Below are 14,224 nucleotides of genomic sequence, written 5' to 3' on the forward strand. Positions count from 1 at the left end.
AAATTCTACTCCCAACACCTCTTAATGGATATATATTCAGGAAAGAACACACCTCAATTCTTCTCCCAACATATTTTAATGGATATATTCAAGAAGGAACATACTTCAATCATTAGGTAGTTCTCAAGCTCCTACTATGTGGCCCAGCTGTCTTCAGTGCTGCAAGAACACAGGGATCTCCACAGGTGACTACATCCAGTCAGTGGGACATAAGAAATGTGAAGAAGGCAGCATAGGTTAACTGGGAAATTATGTCAACTATCTATAAGTGACCTGTTTTCGGATGAACAAATTAATGGGACTTACTAAATTTAAAGAAGTGTGCATGACTGAGAAGCACTTTGAAGGAAATGAAGGTACATTTCAGAGAAGAGGAACAAAGTTGAAAGCTTAGAGGAGAGAAGGAGTAGAGTATGTTCATGATGAATTGCAGTTGCTCAAAATGGAAACAATATTATTCAAAGGCGCTTAAACTAAAATCTGAAAAAATACATATGTATGTATATATGTATACAACATCAATACTTTTCATTCATTTGTAAAAGAAGTTGCTCTACCTCAAAAACATAGTTACAGACCTCCAAGTCTTGTCATCCTTGACCTAGCAAATACTTACGTAGAACTGGATTTGAGATAATCAAGACTATCTCTTTGTATTCCTAGCACTGAGTACAATGCCTGGGCACAGTGCTCAATCAGTGTTTGCAGAACAAATTAGAAAAAAAGAGGAGAAAGGGAGGGGAAGGTATGAGGGAAGAAAAAATAATTCTTCAAGGCAGGCCAATAATATATGAGTTCTAAAATTAAACTGTTATTTTAATTGATAAATTTATTTATATTTTTAAGGAAGGAAAGATGGGAATTGAATTTCAAAGATGCCAGTGTCACACATGCAGGAATTTTGCTACCTCTTTTCCTTCTTTTATTTTGGAGAATGTTACTATAAATAGAAACAACAATGCAGGCATTTACAAAATATTCATTAAAGTTCCAGGAAGGCAATTCTCTGAAAATCACTTCTCAGAAATCACTCCTCAGAAATCACTCTTCCACATAAAGTAAAAATTAAATAAATGTGTTTAGAGATTAGAGACTAGTTATTAGGAAGTATTTAGAAATACAATTTCTAGGCATTTCAAAGTAGAAGCACCATAGCGTAAATGACTTTGTGCAATTTTCATTGAAGATTCCTGAAATTCACATGGACTTGTGTTTGCCTTCTAAGAGATAGCTTGTTGTGGTGTATTGATGTCAGCCTCAAGTCTAAAGGTCACTGCTGTAGCTGACAAGATACAACATCTCACTGTCAGTCAGTGATTTTTTCCATTAGGATGAAGGGGGATTTGAATATTTTTCCTGCTTTGTGGGTTTTCAATCTCAAAATCATTATTTTACCATATACATGTATCTTTAAAGATGAATGTTGCTTTCCTTCCTCTTCCTCTTGATTTCTATCAGGTTATTAGTGACTCCCTTCAGTACTGGTACTAGTTAGATAAAGCCAGGAAGAGATATCTCTCTCTATTGATCCACCATGTGGATTTTTAATACACATAGGATACTTTTAGGAAATAAGATGTGAGGACTGTACATCTTGGCAGTGTCCAAAGGTTCCTGGCTATGGCTTCCAAACACCGAAGTTGACTGTTTTTGCCCTACATTAAAAATTTGAGAAAAGCTCCTTAGTAGGCATTTCCACAGGTAAGACTAAATAAAATAGGATAGCAATTCTCATGGTTTCAGAGCCTAAAAATCCCGTGGGAAACAAAGGACTCCGTCTCCTGTTACCTAGGCCAGTGCCTACCAGTTTCACCATCTGCAGACACAGAACTAAATCCATGTTACACAAAGATAAGTATTACACAGATCTCTTTTCATTTGGCGTAATGATTTTATAGGATTTACATGAAATCACATATGCTTGTTTTTAAGTCAAGCAAGACAAGGTGCAGAAGAATAATTGTTTAAAAATCTAGATCTCATCTTCAGGAGAGAAAATGAGATAGCAGCATTCATTTATTGTTATGCATGTATACTGAAAAATAATTTATAAATCAATACAATTTATTTTCTTAAAATGAAGTCATATACATGTATCTTTAAAAAAGTGTTACTTTCAGTATTTCTTGCATTTTTAGGATAAAAAGGAATTGGAAAGAAACTGAAGTTTCAAATAAATGTTTCCTTGTTTAAAAAACAAAAAAAGATTCAAATGCCTAAAATATTCCTCTTAAGAAGAAAAGATTATAGTGGACAATATAAAGCTAGAATCATTCTACTTTTTCTCTCTAAAATTCAATCATATGTCATCAAAATGCCTTCCTACTAGAAAGGATGAGAAATCTGCGCTCTCATTTACCTTTCTGCTTTAAAATGGTATATTTTTATTTTTTATTTATCAAAGTCCATAATGTTTGTACTCCTTCCTGTATGCATAAGGCTCTTTTGTTTGACCCAGTTTTACATCTGAATGAACATTCATAACTTATTACCAATTAATTTTTTCCATCTCCATACTCTATTCCTGATTTACATTTTTGCTCATCTCCTGGTTTGCTAGAATGAGGCAGAAACTAGGTTTTCAAGAGGAACTTGAGGGTTTACCCTGAGTCTGGTACTAACTGTCTGCTGCCTTTATGTATATATATGACCTTTGAACTTGGATTACTGAACTTGGATTACCAAGTGGTCTTTCTTTGAATATTTTCACCTTAGAGTTTTGTCGATATTGCTTCATTTTCTTCTGATATTAAATCTCACTGTGGAAAGTCTGAGGCAAACTTGATTTTTCCTCTTTCATTCCCTCGTTTACATGTCTGTGTGCATGAAAATGTCTTTAGTCATTTCGAAATTCAGTAACTAGAACATGTCTCAAAGTGCACTACTTTGTATCAATTTTTCATAGAACATGATGTGACCTTTTACATTTTCAAGATCAGTTCCTATTCCACAGCAAGATTTTTCTGACTGTATCTATGGACATGTTTTACTGTTACATTTGTTGAATATTTGCAAAAATAACACACTTATGATATGAAACATTCTTTCTGTCCTTTCCATCTTCCTAATTGCTTCAGTAACTTTGTCTTTTTTTTCCCCTTCTGCAATCAAAATAATAATCTCATGACTTTCTTTTGGGATAATTGAGTTTCATTCTCAACTTTTCTGATCCTGTTTTTTCCCCCAATTATTTGTTCACTTAATAGTGTTGATTTGTTCAATTTGTTTCAATGACTCAAAAATCTCATTCTTTATTAACTTACATTTCAAATCTTATTCTACTGAATTAAGTCTTTGTTAAATTCTTCTAAGGTGGGAGAAACTCCCAGGGAGGTTTTTGTTTGTTTGTTTGTTTTGTTTTATTTTTAGTATTTTTTTCCTTACTTGAGTTTATAAACAAATATGATTATTTCTTTGTCTTTGCCTGCCAGAATTTCCCTTCCTTCCTCTCTCCTCCCTCTCTCCTTTCCTTTCTTCTCTTTCATAATATGTGTCCATAGTGGTCATGCAATTATGAATACAACTAGGACTGGGAATAATTTATGTAGAGAACTTGAAATATTTTGCTGGCTAGTTAGAATTTTAAACTGCATTACGATTTGACTTCATTAGTAGGTGACTGTGCCTTGTTCCCAAAGGTGAGCAAATCCCTTAAGTTCCACATCAGCTCTAATTATACCATGGATCAATCTATTGAAAAAGCAAAACCTGTTGGGTTTTCTCATGTCTGCTCAGATCTTCAAATTTTATATTATGTTAAAAGAATTTTATATTCATTCCCTCTGTCTCTCCTTCTCTCTCTCTCTCAATTCTCCTACTTCCTATCTACACATCCATTCAACCTAAACTGTGTCATATTAGCAATAATGTATTGGATTATTTTGATGCATCATGTTCCCCTCTACTATTTCAGATAGCCAGGTGAGACAATCCATCAAAGACTTCCAGAATGGTATGATATTGTCTTTGACTTTCATGTTTCTAGAGTTTACAACATAAGTTGAACTCCTCCCTTGCTGTTGGTGAATTTTTGTGTGTATCCTAATTATTTGTATATGTGTATACATGTGTGTATTTAATTGGATTTTGCTTGAGGAATCAGTTTCATTCTGCCATCTTTAGACCAATTATTATTTTAAGATTTTCTAAATATTATGTAATTATTCATTAATTTCTGAGTCTAAAACCATAAATTAATTTTAAATCTACAAATACAACAAAATTTAAATTTAGAATAACAGTTTAATGCTGTGGATGATACTTTTCTTCTGAAATGACATTGCTGCTCAAAAATGTGAATATTATGCTGACTACCTCATCGTAAGTTCTTTGATTTTGATGACCTGATACTGTCTAGGTTTAGGTGATGGCTTGATTCTCCCAGTCCTTTTTTACTATTGAAACTATGGCTCTTTGTTTTGATACAAGCATATGTGTTAGGTGCCCTCCCTTACTTGTGACCTTATTCATTATTTTATAAGTTTGATGTCCCAGAGACTGTAAATCTGAACTCACTTGGCACTCTTCATTGTAATGTGGTCTAGGATAGATTTAAGAGAATTATTTTTTAATTTCATTGAAATGGAAACAAAACACTCCAAAAATTATATAGGCTCCTTACATACTGTAGAGACGACTGGTGCCAATAACTTTTTTTTTTTTTTAAGTTCTTTGTACCTCTAGAGCTGTGTAAGATAAGGTATCAAGGCAGGTTGATCAATAGGCAATTTATCTGAATTGGGATGCATAGAGCAGTGCTGCAGTGTCTTCATAACTTCCACGTGGAAATGTATGCTATCTAAGTCAAGTGCTGACGATAAAAAGAAAAATTAGCTATACATTGAAACTCCGTCCACATACGAGTTTAAGACTTTCATATCCTAAGGCATATTCTAAAGCATTTCAACTTATGTGTATATTTTCTTTTTATTTATTTTTTAAATGTTTTTATTTATTTCTGAGAGAGAGAGATACACACAGTGTGAGCAGGGGAGGGTCAGAGAGAGAGGAGAGACAGAATCTGAAGCAGGCTCCAGGCTCTGAGCTAGCTGCCAGCACACAGCCTGATGCAGGGCTCAAACCCATGAACTGTGAAATCATGACCTGAACCAAAGTCGGCCGCTCAATGGACTGAGCCACCCAGGCACCCTGTATATTTTCTTTTTAAAGTCCTGGATCATTTAAATGTGTTATCTCAGTGTTTTCATTTCTCAGACCTGTATGATCAGCAATATCTTTGCTCTGTAAGAGGAAAGTAAAATCCCATTGCTCTAGTGTCATTTTTGACATAGCTCTTAAAATTAAAACAAAAAAGGAAAGTAAGAAAGAAGGAAGGAAAGTATCAAGGATGAAATTGTGCTCTCGTTGAGCCTCTAATTTTCCTATGAATAAATTGTAAATTAAGCACAGGCTGAGGGGAGAGTGCCATATGTTCTTTTTCCAGAGGAATGGGTCTTAACAACAGATCAGAAGTCACCTTTAAATGCTGACTAGGAAGAAACCTTCAGTTGCTTATTCTGCAGAGGCAATTTTTGCCTTCTTTTTGCTGGGTTGCCAAAAGGAGAATATCTAAAAATAATTATTTCTGCCAGTTGAGTAATTAATGATGGCCTTACCAAGTGACAATTTTATTGAATGACGTTAGACAAGATAGATTAGATTTTTATTAAATGATGTTTCAATGTTTCAAGGACTCCATGAATGCCTCAAGATGAGTGTTCATGCTACATCAGGGAAAGGTGTTTTTACTTTCCATGTTGACAACAAATGTGTGGGAAATACAACTATTTTTCTTTCAAAAGCAACAAGTTAATGTGTATTACCTCACTTTGCTATTCTTACTTATTTCATGCCTAAAATTATTAGAGAATACAAATTAACAGATACTTATTTTTTAAAAAAAAATTTTTTTTAATGTTTTATTTATTTCTAGGAGAGAGAGAGAGACAGCGTGACCAGGGGAGGGTCAGAGAGAGAGGGAGTCACAGACTGAAACAGGCTCCAGGCTCTGAGCTGGCAGTCAGCACAGAGCCCGATGAGGGCCTCGAACCCAGGAACCACAAGATCATGACCTAAGTGAAAGTAGGACGCTTAACCGACTAAGCCACCCAGGCACCCCAACAGATACTTATTTTTACTGAAAGACCTAAGCCAGTTGTTTTTCAACTTTTTATGTATAACTTTTCTAGGGACCTGTGTCCTTGCCCTTTTCACCACTTCCTTGCTTCCATCAGATTTGCACCAATGATAAAGAGTATAGGTGTTTTGTTTCTCAGCATACTGGTTTCCCTGGCTCCCTATTTCTACCATATTCACTGCTGAAGACACAAGAAAAGAAACAAACACTGGAATCTATAAATATCCTTCAAGGAGGCTAAGGAACAGTAGTGAAATAGATCTATGACAATAAACTGATGCTATTTTAGCAAAACAGGTGCCAACTTCTAGAAGCTAGCCTCTGCCTTTTTCTCTCTCTGACCTCACAGCACCTACCCTGGCAACTCTCTCAACCTAGTAATTCCTCAATTCCTCAAGGTGCTTGCCTTGTTCTCTTAGTGATCTCAATGAATTCCATGTCTTTAAAATACCATCAATGTGCTGACAATCAAATAGCATATGTACAGTCTAGAGTTCTATCCAAATGCCAGTCTATTTACATACTCCAGAGGCTACTTAACATCTCTACTTGAGTGTCTAATAAACCTTTAAAAACTTACAATCTCTAAAAATGAACTTTCTTCCTGACAAATCTGTGCTACTTGCTGATTTTCACATCCCAGTTAATGGCAAAGATAATAATAATGATTTTTTTAAAAAATGTTAATGTCATTTCATTTCTTTCTCTTACACCACACAGTCTGTGAGGAAGTCAAGATAGCTCTACCTTGAAAACATATATACAATCCAATCATTTTTTACCATATCTATTAATACCAGTCTGGTTTGGGCCCCCCTCATATTTCACCTGGGATATTACAATCATTTAATAAATGTTTTATTTCTTTCAGCTCATGGCCTTTCTCCTACAATCTATACTTAGTACAGAGGCCAGAATGATCCATTTGAAATGTAACCCAGATAATGTCACTTCTCTACTTAATGCTCTGTGATAGCTCACCATTTTACTCCAAAGAAGTCATTAAAGTCCAATTTAAATTATTTTCTTCTGGGACCATCCTGCTTTTTCTCATATCCTCCACATTAGGATATGCTCCACATTAGTCACATGGAGTTCTTAACTTTACCTTAAACCCAAAAAGAATGTTCCCATCTTCTGTTTCCTTTATCTGTAACACTAATCTCCCCAATGTTCTCTAGGCTGTCTCTCTGCCCCCATCCTGTTCTTTAAATCCTTCTTTATCATCTTTTCCATGAAGCCTGCCACAACATCACAACACAACATTGCATTCTCTTTCCATTTCCACCTGCAGGACACTGTTCTCTTTTACCATGTTTTTCTTTTTATCTGTCTTCTAACATACACCACATTTTACTTCTTATTTTTTGTATCTATTTTCTATATCTCCTGTTAGAATGTAAGCTCCTTGAAAGCAGTGAAATCTGTTTTGGTTACTGAGCAGTGGTAGCCATTTTCACCCATCAGCATGTTCTTTAGACAAGGTATCCTGACCAGTAGGTCTCTTCCTTTCACCTGAAAGTGAGCTTGCATCCAGATACAGGTTCAATTGACCCACTGCATAAGACTAAGTATCATATGAAAGTCTTTGCTGGACTGATATTTCTGCTAAACCACTTACTGCTATATTTCCACATCTTCGCGTCACAAAGAGTAGTGGGGAGATTTGGCTATCTAATATGATTAATCATGTCATTACATTTCTTGATGTGAAAATACCCTTTGGGTAACAGTACATGCTTCCAGGATGCAGTTATGTATTATGCTAGTTTTCCTCTTAGAATTTATGTTTTCTAGAGGCAGAGAGACTGCACATGCATGCAAATAGGGGAGAGGGGCAAGGTAGGGGAGAGTCTTAAGCAGGCTCCATGTTTGGTGCAGAGCCCAATGTGGGGCTCAATCCCATGACTCTAAGATGATGACCTGAGTCAAAATCAAGAGTTGGATGCTCAATCGACTGAGCTACTCAGGTGCCCCTGCACATTTTATAGTGATATTCATGTGAATGATTCACATAAAAAATGGTGTATATATTTTTACTACTACCATAAATATATTTACTTTTTTGACAAAATATCTTAAAAATTAATGGTGAACTCAGGCTGCTTATACACAGAGATAATGAAAGGAGCAGTAGCTAAAAATCCTATCTTATTCAAGACTACACTAATGACATACGTTTTTTTTTTCTTGAAAACTTGAGACTTCATAGCTCACAATATTACATAATGTTATTCAGCAAGTAGAATTTCTACAGAATTGGAAACTTCAGAAATTCTAACAATGCACTAATTTTAGTTTTTGAGTACTAAAATTTATGCTCACTGTTTACTAGGAAGTAGCCTTAATCTTTCTTAAAATGAAAGTCTGTGGAATTGTATCATTATAGTGTAAGAACTAAATAAGGAATTGTGTTTGCAGTCGATCTGTAACACATCTGAAAGGGACTAACGATATGAAGATCAATGTTTTAAGAAGTTCCAGCTTCTTTCCAACTGAAACAGCCATAGGTTGTCCATCACAAGTATAACAAATCCCACCAGCAGTGGTGGCTCATATCAAGCTAGTATGAAGGAAAGCTAGTCTGCATGTTTGTACACATTTTCACTTTCTGTCACTCCACTCCTTCAACTTCTTCCAGATGTCTGGCCCTTTGTGACCACATAATAGTTGAAAACTAGCACTATAGGATTTTGTGGAAGAAAACCTTAAAAGTGGGCTGATAAGAGCACTTTTATATCTTATATATTTTGGGGAAAATGCCCAATAAGGCAGGAAGAGAGTTATTGGTCCCATTCTACAGAAGAGGAAATATATTTGGAAAGAGTAGATGAACCAAAGTTGCTAAGCTGGCAATAGAGTCATGACACAGAACGGATATCAAGTTCTTTTGACTTACATCCCAAAGCTTTCTATTCTGCCCTAAAATCTGAAAGTTGGAGTAGATGATTTCTCAAGTCTCTCTGTGCTAATAAGTCATGGTTCTCTCACTCTAATCATGGAGAGATGAAGGATGGCCTAGTGTGAAGGGATGATAGATATTGATGGTGTCAAAAAGGAAGGACTTCCACATGTTTATGTAACCCATCGACCCAAGTAGCAGTTTCAGAGAGTTGGTTGGAGTTCTGTATCTGTTACCGACATCATTTAAATAATTCCTCTGCATCTAGTGACAAATAGATCAAAAGCTTTTAATCATTTTGCTTTTTTTTACCAGGAGATACTAGATTTAAAGGATAGAGACCTTCTAATGGAGAATAAAAAATTACGTTAAACGATTTCTGAATAAAAATCCAGCTGTTTATGGTAGGATATTAAGTCAACAGCAGACTACTTATTACCCTTCGTTGTTTCATAATTTTCATGTTTCACTGATTTTTTTCCTCCAATAGACTGTTTTTTTTAAAAAAAAATGTTTTATTTATTTTTGAGAGAGAGTTGGGGTGGGAGGGTAGAGAGGGGCAGAGCAAGAGTGGAACAGCAGGCTCCACACTGACAGCAGAGAGCCCAGTGCGGAGCTCAAACTCACCAACTGTGAGATCATGACTGGAGCTGAAGTCAGAAACTTAGCTGACTGAGCCACCAGGAACCCCATCTTCCAATAGACTCTCTTAAGTATATATCCCTAGCTAAAAGGGGAGTAAAAAGAAAAGAACAAAAAAGGTCAGAATAAATCCATTGTTTCTGCTCCCAAACAATATTATGGTGCATTTGTAAAAGCAATAAACATCAGTGTTTAAAGATTATATTTCAAAAATCAAATGGTTTGAACTCACCATAACTTACATAAAAGAAAACATCATTGGTAAGTGAGATTAAATATCAGTGCTGGACTCCAGGTTTTTCTGACTCCCAGATGAATTTGCTTTCTAGATTATTATTGTGACTTTTGCAACAAATGAAGGAAAAATTTAGTATTCACAATATTTTATTTGTCAGGAAATTATAATATATCCCTTTGTAGGAAAGCTTATCAATATTACAGATATTATACCTCTTTTGAACTAATTAAGAAATCCACACAATTTATTCCATTGACTTACAACCTAAGGGGACATAAAAAAGAAGATGACAACCAAGGACCATTAATTTTCCTTTTCCTTTTCTGGTAACTGCTCGTTTAATGAAAATATTTAGTTTAAAAGCAAAATAAAACAATAATCTTGTATTGTAGTAAGTTAAATAAGCATGTACTTTCTGTGAACCGAAGCAGAATGTTTTATTCATTGTATCAGAGTTTTTACCTGCCAATTATGTTAGAGTAGAACTAGACAATTTCACGGCTATTAGCAAAACTCTGTGCAACTTAATATATACATGGCCTGCTTTATATTTCAAAGGTTAGGTTCGAATAGGGTTGAAATTTTATTTGGATTATAAATTTTCATATTTTTATTTCTATCAATATTAAGTAGTCTTTCCATTTCATATTTGAAATTTGTAATTGTTTTTAGCATTCCTACATGTTAAGAGAAAGTTAATGTGTATGTATTATTGTTGAATCACTATATTGTACACCAGAAACTAATATAACACTGTGTGTTAACTAACTGGAATTAAAATAAAAACTTAAAAACAACAACAACAACAAAATTAGTATGTATCCTCATGGTATTTTCAGGATCCTTTATCTATTAAAGCTAAATTAAACTTTCTTTGGTTAAACAATCTGATAATCATATTTATGATAGAATGAATGGAAAGATATATCTATATCTCTGAATAGTGAAAACACAATTATATGTACTCAATAGCATGACATAGGAGATAGATTGCTTATGTAAAATCCATTACTGATTCAAAACTATGATTTTGGAGGAACTCCCTGTCGTATAGTGAACACTCAGCAAATTGTTAACTATTCTCATTATGTGTTGGTATTCCCAACTAGCCAACTTTCCAAACACATTAATTTCTAAGGAATTACACTAGATAAATATCATTTCCATTTTCCTCATTTCCTATGATCACTGTAAAAGAGGGCTAAGACACAAAACTCACAGGGTCATTAAAAGGCTTAGAAATTCATTACATTGACAGGTTGACAGATATTGCCTGTTCCCAAACAAGTTTTGACTACTTGTTTGATAGTTGATAGTCAGGTTGATAGTTCCAGTTTATACCTCAGTTTCTTTGATATTATGGCCAGTAGTAGAGTGTAGCTAGTGTGGTTGGGGCTGTTTCATTGACATGGCCTTAAACTTCATGAGAACAATGTGGGTATGTTAAATTTTGCATATCCCAAACTGTAGTACAATTCTTGATAGATTGTTTTTGACATTCAAAATACTTTGTGCACTGAATTTAATGGTGTTTATATGAAACTATAGAACTCCCCCCACCCCTTTCTTTTTTAGTAGCATGTTGGTACAGTTTGTTTAGGTTGGTTTGGTTTTTCCTCCTTTTAGAGTAGAAAAATAGCCAGTAGCACATCCAAATATTAGGAAACAAAGAACATCAGGCACCACCTCTGTTTATCTAAGCTAGCATAGGGGATAAAACAGGTTGGACACATGACCTCAGGGTTAATAAGACACCTTTCTTTTGTCACTCCTCTCCACCCTGGACACCTTCACCAGCAGCACAGTGCAACAGTCTATAGCTCCACCTGCTTACCTAACTTGGTCCTTCCTTCCTGTGAAAGCAGCCTTTTGCTATAGTACTAAATTGGGGGATGCTTCCACCCTGAATGCCTAGTTTTGTTTATTTCATATACCCATGTATTGGGGGCCTTTGCCCCTCCCTACTTTATTCTGGGGATCTTAGCCACCCCCTCTCTATCCTTATGTGCCTAATCTTGTTTACCCAAACTTGGGTGTGAGCGTCCTATGGCTTTGTACTTCTTTATGCCTTATTAACCCATTGGTGTAAGCCTGGGGAATTCCTAAGCCTATTCCATACACAAAATATAACTCATTGAAAAACTGCCCAATAAATGAAAAGATGATGAGAAAATCTCCATCTTTCAGCCTCCAAAAGCTACCAGGAAACTTCCTGTCTAGCCAGTACTTACAGTGGAGGATTGGGATAAGTATTAAAAATCACAGAACTATATCATGAGCTGTGGACAAGTCCAAATTCACACTCCTCATAAGATGTAGGAACCCAATCAAAAATGATAATTCATGTTTATTTAACATCAAGACACTAATTATGATTAAATAATACTATTAAAAAGATATCACTGTGGCCCCATTAGAAGCAAACAATCTAAGGCTCAAGGAATCTCACTCTCTCTACTGACAGACATCTATAAACCAAGCTAGGAAAAAAAAAGTCCCCAATAAAAAAACTATATACCACTTGAGACACAACTTGCTTATTCAGTTGGATATTTCATCTTTTGAATATTCCCCATTTTGTTTTTCCTAACCAAAACAACTCAAAGATTTTGCATAATGGTGGACAAATTTAAATATCTACTTACCGAATATAGTTACAAAACAAAATTTATAAAATGCATCCCTGAGAAACTACAACTGCTAAAATCACTTTATAATAACAGTTAAGGGAATCATTAATTTAATTAATTATGCCTGACCTCATTCCCAAAGCAGATATGCAGTAAACATAATGATCTCTAGAGAACTGTTTTTATCTTTTATCAAAAACTTTAAAGAACTTAAAAGGATTTTTACAATTAGCCCATGACTATATTACTGTTGTTTGTCACCAAATAAAACATACTTTGAAACTGATCTTTTCTATTGAAATGATTACATTAAGAGTATATGTATTCAAGCTCTCTGCTCTTCCTTCATTGGATAGAGAGCCGCATATTCTGGTGCGGTGCCAGTCACCTCCACAAGACACAATGGTGAAGGACAGGGTAAACAGATTTGGTTGTATTGGGTATCTGGTCACCAGAGCTGCTTTTAACTCTGGCAAAGTGGATATTGTCACCGTCAGTGACCCATTTATTGACCTCAATGACCTGGTCTACATCTTCAGTAAGTTTCTCCCCATGATGAATCCAATGGCACAGCCAAGGCTGAGAATTGGAAATGTGTCATCAATAGAAAGCCCATCTCCATCTTCCAAGAGTGAAATCTCTCCAGTAGTGAATAGAGTGATGCTTGTGCTATGTTGTGGAATCCACTGGATTCTTCACCACCAAGGAGAAGGCAGGGGATCACTTGAGACCCAAAGGGTCATCATCTCTGCCCTTTCTGCTGATGCCTCCATGTTTATATGATGGGTGTGGACCATGAGAAATATGACAACTCCCTCAAGATTGTCAGCAATGCCTCCTGCACCACCAAATGCTTGGCCCCTCTGGCCAGAGTCATCCATGACATCTTTGGCATCATGGAAGGACTCATGACCACAGTCCATGTTATCACTGCCATCCAGAAGACTGTGGACAGACCCTCTGGTTAGCTGTGGCGTAATGGCTGAGGGGCTGCCCAGAATATCATCCCTGCTTCTACTGTCACTGTCAAGGCTGTAGGTGAAGTCATTCCTGAGCTAAATGGGAAACTTACTGGCATGGCCTTCTTTAATCCCAACCCCAACGTGTCAGTTGTGAAGTCTGATTTGCTGCCTGGAGAAGGCTGCCAAATATGATGACATCAAGAAGGTAGAGAAGCAGGCATCAGAAGGCCCACTCAAAGGCATTCTAGGTTTCGCTGAGGACCAGTTTGTCTCCTGTGACTTTAACAGTAACGGTATTACTCCATCTTCAGTGCTGAGGCTGGCATTGTCCTCAGTGATCATTTTGTTAAGCTTATTCCTGGTATGGCAATGAACATGGCTACAGCAACCAGGTCCACATGGCCTTCAAGGAGTAAGAGCCCCCTGAACCACCAGTCCCAGTGAGAACAGGAGGAAGATAGAGACCTCCAGCTGCTGGGGAGTCCTTGCCCCAACTCATCCCCTAACACACTGTGAGTCTCCTAACCTCTACACAATTCCCATCCCAGAACCCCTGAAGAAGAAGAGGGGTTGGGGGTGACCTGACCTTATTATGTTGAATCAAAAAAATATACTTTACCCTTCCAAAATATGTGTATTTAGATTCCACATGTAAATAAATTTCATTTACCATAACACCCTCCAAATTCATCCATGTTGTAATGGATGGCAGGA

The 14,224-nt window shown here is 36.0% G+C and overlaps 1 pseudogene; it reads left to right on the forward strand.

Annotated features, from left to right (window-relative positions):
• Positions 1-12,950: 12,950 nt before the first annotated feature.
• LOC120220541 lies at positions 12,951-13,926 on the forward strand (annotated as a pseudogene).
• Positions 13,927-14,224: the final 298 nt, after the last annotated feature.

This window comes from Hyaena hyaena, unplaced genomic scaffold, assembly GCF_003009895.1.
Source record: "Hyaena hyaena isolate Hyena2069 unplaced genomic scaffold, ASM300989v1 scaffold_706, whole genome shotgun sequence".
NCBI classification, from domain to species: Eukaryota; Metazoa; Chordata; class Mammalia; order Carnivora; family Hyaenidae; genus Hyaena; species Hyaena hyaena.